Source organism: Bubalus kerabau, chromosome 16, assembly GCF_029407905.1.
Source record: "Bubalus kerabau isolate K-KA32 ecotype Philippines breed swamp buffalo chromosome 16, PCC_UOA_SB_1v2, whole genome shotgun sequence".
In the NCBI taxonomy this organism is placed as follows: domain Eukaryota; kingdom Metazoa; phylum Chordata; class Mammalia; order Artiodactyla; family Bovidae; genus Bubalus; species Bubalus kerabau.
The window spans coordinates 16,881,382-16,893,916 of NC_073639.1; the positions used below are offsets into that span (position 1 = coordinate 16,881,382).

Consider the following 12,535-nt stretch of genomic DNA (forward strand, 5'->3'; position numbering starts at 1 on the left):
TACAACTTACCCCTATATTATTAACACTATGTAACAACTCTTGCAATGTTGCATCCAATTTTTCACTTTTTTCTGTCTTTTCACTAATTACTGAGCCACTCTGAACTAATAAAGATTTGCTAAGTGAAGCATATGCTCATTACTATACTACATCAAAATTATCAAGTAAGGAGACATTTCATACCCTTCTCCAGTAAAAAGACATGTTCTCTTTCAATTGAAAAAAAAACAAAAAGATCTTGCATTTAGCTAACTAAATAATTACTTAATTTAATGCCTAATTATAATACTTGAAAGATAATTAGTTCCCTTTTTTCTCTTGTGGTATTCAAAACTAAAAAAAACAAAAAACAAAAAACTATAGAGGTCTGAAATACTTCCACTTTGCAAAAGCACACCACAAAGAAACCACAAAAGATAGACAAAGAGAGGTAAAATGAATGAATACTTTGAGTAACTATACCCTAACTATTTGAGATTGTAGGAAAAAATACAATATAGCTGCCCTAAAATTAAAAGGAAACTACAAATAAAGCATTAAATAAGTATGCATATATTTTTGAATCAAAAGCTAGAATCCTCCATCCTTTTCGCAAACATGACATTAGTGAATATTTATTTTAATTATGAGGTTAAAAGCATATAAATGCATAACTAACTGTTGTGTATGTTGTATGTGTTCCTTGAAACGCAGGCTTGTCTGTCTCAAGAAAATTAGTTAAGAAATCAATCCACGCACCATAGACCTGGGTTCTAAATAAGGCTCCTATCTGAGCACACAAACCAAACAGAGATTTGGGAGAATTGCCAGGCATGGACTCCCTCAAACCGTAGTCTGAAGCTTTATCTTCAAGAGGGAATCTTCCCTAAAGTTCTCATTGTAGCTTATTAAAAAATCACAAAGATGTTAAGTTAAACTGCTCAAATACTGCACTTTCTAGTATCTGCCTAAAATCCTGATGCAGTTACTGGAGTTGAACTGTTTATTAAAGATTGGTTTTTCCCGTCTGAAAGACAGTTTTCATTATGCAAATGAATGTTCTACAGGGCCTGCTACTTCTGCAAGTCAGCCAGCAAGCTGTAAATGTTACTATTTTGCCTAGGATCAGCAGTATGTCTTTAAAACTGACCCTATCTTAATAATGAACACAGTTTGCTTAAAAAAAAAAAAAAAGTAAGTATTTTCTGTATGTTGCAGCCAACAAGGTAGAACATTAACTTATCTGTTTAAACACTGTATCTTTTTTTGATCTTTAAAAAAAAGTTTGTGAAATAATTTATCTTCCTCCTACCTTCTTCCTTCCAAACATTATACACTTCACAGAATCAAACTGTTTGCCTAATCTGAAACCTGAATCCTAATTAAACTTTGTTGGCACATTATACTTTAAAAGGATTTGTATTATTTTGTAATTTAATTTCTAAACATACCACATCAATTTATAATTTAAGGTCTTCATTGTAATGTTCTAATTTAAAACTAGCAAAATTAGTGTCAATTATAACACGAAGGGATTTTCCTCTTGTTCTTTTGCTGTTATGAAGGATGTCAGCTATATCACATTTTAGGGGTAATAACAGCTTTTTTTGCACTACGTAAATACTAGTGGAGATTCTTCTGTTACTAATAAAATGATTATTAAAATGTAAAAAAAAAATAATGAACAACAAAGTGAAGATTAGACTTAGATTTTAAGTAAATACATTCATGCAACTTAGCTTAGCTTTTTTTGTTTTCTTTTTAAAGAAAGTAACTCCAGAAGAAGTATTAAAAATACTTCAGGTATTTTTGCAGCAAATCACATGACGGATCACCAGATTAGCTGGAATAGCTGCACTACGAGGTAATAACAGAAAACGGATATAGAGAGTCAAGAGATTTCAGTTCAAGGCAAAACGGAGATGCCTCTATTTGCTATCAAAGCATGTCCTGCTCATCTTGGTACCAAAATGTTAAGACCAGAGCCTCCAGGCTGGTGAATACACATTAAGATGCTTTTAGAGGGAATTTCCCCAGGGGTCCAGTGGTTAAGAGCCCATCTTACAATGCAGGGGACGCGGGTTCAATTCCCGGTTGGGGAACTAAGATCCCACATGCCACGGAGCAACTAAGCCGGGAAGCCACAGCTAGAGACTCCATGTGCCACAACAAAGATCCCACGTGTGGCAACTAAGATCTGATGCTGCCAAATAAATAAGCAAGCCTTGGTTAAAAAAAAAAAAAAGATGCTATGAGAGTGGGGTGCCTGCAGAGGGCATGGAGCACTTTTTCTGGTACCATCCTGTGCATCTCTTCCATCTGGCTGTTCCTGACGTACATACCCTTTTACGATAAACCGATAACAGCGATTCAAAAAGAAAAGAAAAACCACAAACAGAAGTACAACAACAGAGAATACTTCATCAACCTCAATGTCATTTTATAACTAATGGCAAATTTCTCTACCTTTTTATATTTAAATTATCCCTTTTCTCCTTAGACCTTCCAATTCTCTCCCTAGTACCCCCCAGCTCCTTCCCTAAATACCTCAATCTTGAGCTTTTGGTGGGAAATGTGATTTTTTTGTTTGAGAGCTGAAAGAGGAGATTTGTATAGCAGAATTGACTGATTTCATTTGCGCTTTGTACAATCTTGGATCTCCCATTTTCTAGAAAGGTTTCATTGATTAAATGAGGCATTTTCTTTTCCTTCTCTTAAAAAAAAATCAATTTTAATGTGTAAAAAAGTCTCTGTGAGGCTATCAGACTTTATCCCTTACCATCTCAAACAATGTTGGGCACACAAAGTCAGTATCGTGCCAAAAAATTCTTCTTTCCTCCCTTCCCCAATTAACGCTGGATATGATCAGACCAAAAGCCCCAGGAGTACTGTGAAAGTGTTAACTGGTCAGTCGTGTCTGACCCTTTGTGGCCCTGTGGACTGTAGCCCATCAGGTTCCTCTGTCTATGGGATCCTCCCGGCAAGAATACTGGAGTGGGCTGCCATTCCCTTCTACAGGGGATCTTCCCAACCCAGGAATAAAGCGTCTCCTGCACTGCAGGCGGATTCTTTACCATCTTAGCCACCAGGGAAGCCCAGGAACACTGCAGGCATGGTGGATAAAAAACAAACACCTGGGAACTTGACAGTGAGAGTGATCCAAGCATGGGCTTCCCGCCTCCAATCACGGGCTGGTGACTTCAGGCAAGCCCGCCGTCCCTCCCTGATGCCCGATCGCTCAACTCGATAGGAACCAACTAGAGCAGAAAGTCATCCGAGCAGTTTTTAACACTCAGTATCTCTACTATTTGTAAAGGAAATTACAAATCCTGTGTTTATGAGCACACTTGGCAAGGCAGGCCCATGGATGTCCTTCACCTGAAATATCACGCGATTGGGGTACTTTTGTGTACACACAAGCTTACCAGAGCAAATAAGCATGTTTGGATTAGAGGATGCAAGTGAGACAGAGGATCCAGGGTTTCATCAGATTTCTTAAACAGCCCTGATGGCCCTGCCCCCCACCCAAATTTAACAATGGCTGAACTACAAGACTACACTAAAGTAGACATTAAATATAAAGAAAAAAGTTTTCCAAGGAATTTGCAGTGAACGATTTGCATCTCAAGATGCAGTGTTTACCAACTGAAGGGAGATTAATTTTAATGAGATAAACAGAACTACTGGAACATTTTTTTAGCACCATCAGTTTGTGATTTTACATAAGAAAAAAGCAAGGGAAAAGAAAGTGACCGGTTTCCAGAAAAGCAGAGATAAAACTAATTTGGCTTTGAAATGCCTTACTTTTATGCCAGAATTATTCCTCCAATTATGTTCTGCTTAGATACGCAGGATCATTATGTTTCCTTTAAGCACTTAAAAGACAACAGAAAATGACCCAGTAGAGCACAATAAGAGAAGGCAAATTTGCTTAAAAGCATAAAAATAAAAGTAAAGCTATGTCTATACCAGAATAATAAAGCCCAGCAGAACAATGTTGAGTTAGGTACTCTAGATATATTAATATATTTAAAAGCGAGACTCTATGGGTGGGTGGGGGGAGACTCAAGAGAGAAGCATATATTATGGTGGTGATTTAGGTGCTAAGTCGTGTCTGATTCTTGCAACCCCATGGACTGTAGCCTGCCAGGGTCCTCTGTCCATGGGATTCTCCAGGAAGGAATACTGGACTGCCATTTCCTTCTCCAGGGGATCTTCCCGACTCACGAATCAAACCCCGGTCTCCTGCCTTTCAGGCAGATTCTTTACCCACTGAGCTATGAGAAAAGATACCATATATACTTAAAGCTGATTCACATTGTTGTACAGCAAACTAACACAACACTGTAAAGCAATTACCCTCCCATTTAAAAAAGAAAGTAAAAAGGGGGAGAACCGTTAAAAAAAAGAGAGACTCTAGAGTGAGGCTGCCTTGTTCATATCACTGCGAAGAATATAACCACTAGGTACGTAGCCTGAGGCAAGACAATGAATTGCTCTGAACTCAGTTTCCTTACCTGTAAAATGTGACAACAGTATTTAGGGAAGTTTTGAGGCTTAAATGAGATATGAGCGTTCAAGACAAGGATATGGTAAAAACCCGGGGGGTGGGGGGGGGGGGTGCGGAAATCAGCTACTGTTATTTCTCCTACCCAAAGCTCCAAATCAGAGTCCATGACACCAATGATAAATAGGATCCACAGAAAAGTCAACCTCATTTTATGCAGCAGCTTCAATGGTTACTTCCAAGCTTTTTTTGACAAAAGCAACTAGTAAACAGCAAAATTAAGTGATGTAGCTCTTTGTCTCTGACCCCACAAACTCATCCATAGACGTAACAGGCAGAGTAGCAGCTGAAAGATGAGTAGAAAGCAAGGATGAGGAGAGGCGAAGGTTCTAGAGGAGCAGTGTCCAACACTGTCCATCTGTGACGATGCGAACATTCTGTGTATACCTTGTGCAATGTGGTAGCCACAAGCCACATTAGCTGAGCATTTGAAATGTGGCTAGTGCTGCTGGGAAGATGAATTTTTATTTCATTTTAATTAATTTCAATTTAAATACCCACATGTGGTTATGGCTACCAGATTGGACAGCACAATATGGCTACCAGATTGTCACCCCCGGATGACAGATACACTGAATAAGGAGTGCCAGAAATTTAAGCAAAAAATAAGGATCTTCTTTTCCTGAACTGTTCATATGTTCAATTCAAATATTAGTGTCTCTGTTTTCAATAGAGAGCTGGTAACTCTGATTAGTTCAAGAAATAACATATCAGCAGATACATCAATATAGTACAACTCCATGTTAAGGATCAGAGATGCGAAGTATGTGGTCCTCTGATATTTTAAAGGTCCCTAAGGCCAAGTTAAATTCAAGCTCACATGAAGCATGATTCAGTGCAGGGATCAAAGCTGCAAAGGTCCTTATCAGCATCCCCAAAGCATCTGCTTGTCCACTACCAAATGGAAAGCTACTTAACGCAGACTTAACATCCCTTAATTTATCTTCAATTCTTTTCAGAAACTCAGAGTTCTGTAAGCCTTTCTTCTCTTCCAGAAATATGAGCGTTCCTCACCAGTTCCGCATTTCCGCTATAAACAGAATCCATGTACCACCCATATCTGAAGGATAACGCCAGACTCCTGCTCAGCTGCCCCTGTAATATGGTTTAATTATGATGACTGAACTAATAGGCTGACATCATAGACTTTTACAGGCTGACCCCATGTCATCCTGATGTATCATTTTGCACCAGTTCAGTGCTGTAAATCAATTTAAGATCTCAAGCAGGTTGAAAAGGCTGGTAATGATGCTTTCTGTGCCGTCTCTGGAGACTCTACATTATACACAACTTACATTATTTATAAAGCCTCAATGATGCCTCCATTAGCCTTGTAAGACTACACAAATGAGATCTTTTATACACACACAACTTGGCCTTGATTATGGCAGCGACTGCAGCTTAAATACACTCATCTAATTACACTCAAGTTTATTCTTTTTCCAATCTAACGAAGTTATTAAACCCAGAATTACTAGAAATCAAAATTACAAACTGCAATTTAGTTTTCAACTAATAAATGTATTTGGAAAAATGAGACACTTCCTTTTAATGCTTCATTGAGCTCAGTAGAAAACTGAATTCCAAGAGGTATAAGTTAACATTTTAAATGGCCTAAAAATTGTCACTTCTCTAAAATGCAAAGGTCATCGGCTCTTCAGGGGTATAACACCAAAGGACACTGAAAAAAGGAAAAATGTATTTCGTTACATACCTATGGCTGGAGCGGTCAAAACTAAATCAAGGACAAATCCCTACCCTCAGAAGAAACCTGATCCTGCCCGGATCCTCCAGAGGCTTTGGCATCACCCACCTCTAGAAAACCATCTCCCGAGACCCTGGTTAGTTTCCTAAAGAATTGTAATAGTGCACAAATGTACACCACCTGCACAGAAATATCAGATAACTGCAAATGGGAAGGACAGAGGGAGAGTAGAGCACAAACACTTAAATCAGTTACAGCATATTCAGGCCTGGCCGCTCCAACAGAATAACACTGATGCAAAATATTTATACCACTGAAGAATCGCGGGGCCGTGAACATTGATTCGGGCCTGATTCTTTTTCAATCGTGGCTCCAGTACAGCTCTCCTACCTCCAATAAAGCATCAGGCGGTAATTAGAAAGAAGAAAAATCAACACAGCGCAGAGAACAGTTTTCTCATTGTGTTCCTGAATGTAAGCACGCTATCCACGGCAGGCCACGAGAGCGAGAAATGTTCTGAAATCAAGGCATTCTGCGATTGAGCGGCGTGCTCAAAGTTTCAGCAGCAGAACAGCACACCGAAAAATCAGGCAACTTCTGTGTCATTCCACCTACTCAAGAAACTTCAGCTACAACGGCAAGAGACCCTCAGGGGAAACAAACAGGCGGCCGGTTGTCACAGCCCTTACGACAACGATGCTTTCTCGGGAGATGGTTGGGAGACGCGCCCGGATTTTCAGAAAGGGAAGTGCCTTACCGGCGATCTTGCAAGTGCATGGAAACAACGTCCGCGCCGCAAAATAAACAAAAGCCGCAGCTACTGTAGTTGTAAGATCCTGCAGGCATCGGTTCCCCCGCCCTTCCCAAGGTACATCAAGAAAACGCTCTCCCTGGAAGCCTTCATATATAAATATATATATATATATATATTAATCAACTAGAAAAACAAGCCCACATCTCTTTCACACTCACCACCCCCACCTTCCCGCAGCAACAACCCCGAGAAACACTTAACAAAGACCGAGCGCAGAGTAAATGAACAGTTGTTGCACCGCGAACTCACAAACACACATGCAGTGAGGCAATCGAATCCGGGAAAGGGAAAGGAATGAGACGACACTCTGCGACTCGGCGGGGGGGAGGGGGGGTAGGCGGAAGAGGAAAAAAAAATTTACACGCCGCCGCAGCCAGACCTTTGAATAAATTAGAGGGAATTTCGGTGCGAACTTTCCTTGACCTCGACCCCCAAGAGGCTGGTGGGGGCAGAGGAGGGAGCCCGCCCCGCACGCGGAGGGACCCAGGGCACCGGGTGTCCCCCTGGCGCGAGCCCGGCTCCGCGGAAAGGGCAGCGCCGGCGGCCGCCCTCCGACTCCCGCAGGGGTCGCCCGGGCCGGCGCGGGACACAATGGGCCCGCGGGCCGCGCCGACCGCCCAGGCCCGGCTGCACGAAGGGAAAGGGAAACGGGCGGAGGGGGAGGGTGGCCGCGGAGGGCCGGGCGCAGCCAGGGCCGGGAGCCCGGGAGCCCCGGAGCGCGGTTCCCCACCGCAGACCCAACAAAGACGCGGGGGGCACCACGGCCCGAGCCCTGCCCGGCTGGTCCGGCACCGAGGGCAAAAGGTGGTAGGTTTGCTCCTTTAGAGCTGCCGGGAGGCGCCATCATGGGCAGGGGTGGGGGTCCCCCGATCCGCCCCACGCGGGGAAGAGACCCCCTCCCCGCCGCAGCCCGCGCCACCGGCCCCGCGCTCCGTCGCGGCCACCCGGCCCGCCCCAGTCCGAGGCGGCGGCGGCAGCGCTGGAAAGCCCGGGGCGCCGAGGGGAGGGCGGGGACGCGACGGAGAGGAAAGTTGGGTTCGGGTCTGTTTCGTTTTACCGGGTTGGCTGCGCGCCCATCCGCGCGGGCGCACGAGTTGGCCGGGAGAGCCGGGTCCCCCGCGGCCCCGGTCCGGGCTGCCGGGCGCTGCGCCGCGCTGCGCTCGCAGGGTCCCTCCCCGAGCCTCGGCCCGGGCTCAGCGGCTCGGCCTCTCCTTCCTCCTCCCGCCCGCCCGCTCGCTCGCTCCCGGAGCCTGGATTGATCTGGTCGCGCTGGCGTCAGGGAGTCGGAGCCGCCCAGCCTCCACTCCTCGGCTGCCAATACTCGGCGCACTCGCCCGCCCGCCTGCTCGCTCGCTCACACGCGCACCCGCGCGCCGCCGCCGCCCGACCAGGGATCCTCTCCAAATTCCCGGCCCTGCCGGCGCGAGCGCTGGGCCCGCGCCGCCTCCCCCGCCTCCAGCCCCACAACCCCGCTTGTTCCAAGGAGAAAGCACTACTGCCCCTGCCTCCTTGAGTCCAGGGGGAACGGACTTGCGCCTTACCTGCCGGTGAAGTTTCGCTTTCAGTGTTTATTTCCAAAATGTTCATCCACACTCCCACCGTGCCCACCGAACCGCACTGGAAACGCGGAGTGCATTTTGACAATTACCTTTCGAGCTTCGCCTTTTTACTGTCTAATTTTCCTTGTCCCTCACTTAGTGATTTGCAAGCCCCAGAAGTTGCTAGTACCCAGAACTGGATAACCTAATGACTATTGCCTGTGTTTATACCAAACCTTGAATCAATCAATACGTGTGTTTTATGCCAGTTCGGGATCTAATGATGCCAGTTGGTTACCTCGTTGCTCCAGATGACAAATGCCACAATAGAACTTTACAATTTTTCCATCCAGTTTCTAAGTCTTTCAAATGACATGAACTTCCCCAAATAAAACGAACTAACTCCCAGCAACCTGATCTGCATAGACATTGACAGTGTCTTTTTGTAAGATTTAATTTTTCTCTTGGCCAGCTCTCTGTAAGCTGGCACGAAATCTTGGATAATTACCATAATGCTGAGTTATGTTTAGAGGCGAATAATTATTCCGAGGAATAAACTTCACGTGTACCAAAAGAACCATTACCACCAGTATTTTTAGAAAATTAATGGTACTCTCCAGTTGTTCATGTACTTTTACATGTGCACATTCATTTAAAATTCTTATTAGCTATTTTATTATTTCTGCATTCCATGTTTAATTATTCAAAGGAAATGCAACAAGTCCCTCAAAATATGTAAACCCTGTTTATACACAGATCACACTATTTATGCTAATTTCTTCATTAAATGATTTGAGCAGTTATAGATCAATTCTTGGGGCTTGTCTTATTTTCCCTAAAATCAACATTTGACACAATTCTTCATTGTCTACTCCTTGAAACAATAGGTGGAGTGAGCCTTGTTAAATGCCACTCTGATCAGGTCATTCCTCTGCTCAAACCCTCCTTTGATAAAGAGAGTATGCTATATCCATATAATGGAACATTCAGTTCAGTTCAGTCACTCAGTTATGTCCGACTCTTTGCAACCCCATGAATTGCAGCATGCCAGGTCTCCCTGTCCATCACCAACTCCCGGAGTTCACCCAAACTCATGTCCATCACGTCGGTGATGCCATCCAGCTATCTCATCCTCTGTCGTCCCCTTCTCCTCCTGCCCCCAATCCCTCCCAGCATCAGAGTCTTTTCCAATGAGTCAACTCTTCACATGAGGTGGCCAAAGTATTGGAGTTTCAGCTTCAGCATCAGTCCTTCCAAAGAACACCCAGGACTGATCTTCTTTAGAATGGACTGGTTGGATCTCCTTGCAGTCCAAGGGACTCTCAAGAGTCTCCTCCAACACCACAGTTCAAAAGCATCAATTCTTCGGCACTTAGCCTTCTTCACAGTCCAACTTTCACATCAATACATGACCGCTGGAAAAACCATAGCCTTGACTAGACGGAACTTTGTTCGCAAAATAATGTCTCTGCTTTTGAATATGCTATCTAGGTTGGTCATAACTTTCCTTCCAAGGAGTAAGCGTCTTTTAATTTCATGGCTGCAATTACCATCTGCAGTGATTTTAGAGCCCCCCAAAATAAAGTCTGACACTGTTTCCACTGTTTCCCCATCAGTCATAAAAAGGAATGAAGCGCTGACACAAGCTACATGGATGAAACTTGAAAACACTATGCTAAGTGAAAGAAGCCAGACACAAAAGACCACAGATTGTAATGTTCCATTTATACAAAATATCCAGGACAGGCACACCTGTTGGAAGGTAGAATGATAGTTGCCTATGTTTGGGGGGAATGGAAGGGCTGAGGGCAGGGTGTGATAACTAAAGGTTATGGAGTTTCTTTAGGGGGTGACAAAAATGTTCTAAAATTAGTCTGGGTCTTCCCTGGTGGTCCAATGGCTGCTATTCCATGCTCGCAAAGCAGGGGGCCAGGGTTCAAGCCCTGGTCAGGGAACTAGATCCGACATGCCTCAAATGAAGATCCTGCATACTGCAGCTGCTTCCCAGGTGGCGCTAGAGGTAAAGAATCCACCTGTCAATGCAGGAGACATGGGTTCCATCCCTGGGTTGGGAAGATCCCCTGGAAGAAGGGATGACACCCCACTCCGGTATTCTTGCCTGGAGAATCCCATGGACACAGGAGCCTGGCGGGCTACAGTCCATAGGGTCACAGAGTCAGACACAACTGAAGCGACTTAGCATACATATTGCAACTAAGACCCAGTGCAGCCAAAATAAATGTATAAATAAAATGAAATTAGACTGTGATCATGATTGCTCAACTCTATACAGATATACTAAAGCTCGTTGAACTGTACACTTTAAGTGGGCAACTTATATGACATGTCCATTTTATTTCAATAAAGCTGTTTTTTAAAAAGACATGATGATTAACCCATGTTTGGATCCTGGATTCTGGGGGAAAGCTTTAAAAAGACACAGAGCTGTTAATTTTTTTAACCTATAGATGACCTTTCCCAGCACAGCCGGCTGCTGCTGCTAAGTCGCTTCAGTCATGTCCGACTCTGTGCGACCCCATAGACGGCAGTGCACCAGGCTCCCCTGTCCCTGGGATTCTCCAGGCAAGAACACTGGAGTGGGTTGTCATTTCCTTCTCCAATGCATGAAAGTGAAAAGTGAAAGCGAAGTCGCTCAGTCGTGTCGGACCCTAAGCGACCCCATGGACTGCAGCCCTCCAGGCAAGAGTACTGGAGTGGGGTGCCATCGCCCTCTCCAGCCTAGTAGCCCCAAATGATAATTACTAATAGCACAGTTCAGTTCAGTTCAGTTCTGTCGCTCAGTCGTGTCCGACTCTTTGCGACCCCATGGACTGCAGCACTCCAGACCTCCTTGTCCATCACCAGCTCCCGTAGTTTACCCAAACTCATGTCCACACATGCTATGAAATTTGATTTTGCCCCAAGTGCCAGGTATTTCTTTCAATGGCAATAGAAAATTGAACTGTTTTTAAAAGGACCTTATTGAGACAGTCGTGAAAACTTGAATGTGGGTTGCCTTGATATCATTGTATGCTCCCAAATCTTCCCTTGACTCCCGATTTCACTCAAAAGTTCTCACAATGTGGAGAAGGCCCTTCATGAACTTTCCTTCCTGCCTCCCTTTACTCTCCTGACCTGTTCTCCTGCTCTATCCCTTGCTCCTTCCTTGAGTCACCGTGATCGTCTCACAAGTCTTGGAATCAACCGGGCTACACTCACACCTCAGAACCTTTGCACCAGCTGCTTTCTCCCCAGAAAGCCCTTCCCTCAGATGCGCACACGGGACTCTCCCTCACCTCTCTCCCCTCTTCACTTAAACATTCCTCTTTCAGTGGGGCCTACCTGGTCACTTTAAAATCTCACCCCACCCCCACCACATCTCCACCAAATACATACACTTTGTATCCTCGTTCCCTGCTTGGCGTGGACACTTCACTTATCACTACCTAAGTACTTCCCTCACCAAAACTGCAGGATTTTGTGTCTATTCATCGCTGTACCCGCTGTGCCTAGAGCACAGCCTGACACTGTTGGAGAAAGGAATGAGTGAATGCATCAATCTGCAAGAATGCTTACCAGTCTTCTCTGTCCATGGGATGTTCCTAGCAAGAATACTGGAGTGGGTTGCCATGGCCTCCTCCAGCAAATCTTCCCTACTCAGTGATCGAACCTGCGTTGTCTCTTAGCTTGGCAGGCGGATTCTTTACCATTAGCACCACCTGCGAAGCCCGGCTATGTCCATGGAGGGGAAAAACCTTCCTGTCAAGAAGTCCTAAAGGAAGAGGGAGCCTACCGTGGGATTTGCAGCGAGAGTTTCTAAGTGCAAAGGACCCTGATGCTAAGTCTTCTTTCCCCTTTCACGGAAGAGCCAGGAGCCTCCGTGCTGAAGCGGGGAGAAACTAACAGGGGAAGGAAGGCAGTGTGTGAAGCC

At 44.8% G+C, this 12,535-nt stretch overlaps 1 protein-coding gene across 4 annotated transcripts in view; it reads right to left on the reverse strand.

Moving 5' to 3' along the window:
* The window catches only part of SMAD1 (SMAD family member 1), an 86,359-nt gene extending 74,047 nt beyond the window's left edge, over positions 1-12,312 (reverse strand). For 2 of the 4 annotated variants that reach the window (XM_055550958.1, XM_055550952.1), the window contains exon 1: positions 8,124-8,262. The gene's annotated coding sequence lies outside the window, so the exon portion shown is untranslated. Of the gene's footprint in view, positions 1-7,009; positions 7,029-8,123; positions 8,263-12,180 lie in introns of those variants that run through there. The other 2 variants (XM_055550954.1, XM_055550955.1) reach the window with 2 other exon arrangements.
* Between the last annotated feature and the right edge of the window lie 223 nt (positions 12,313-12,535).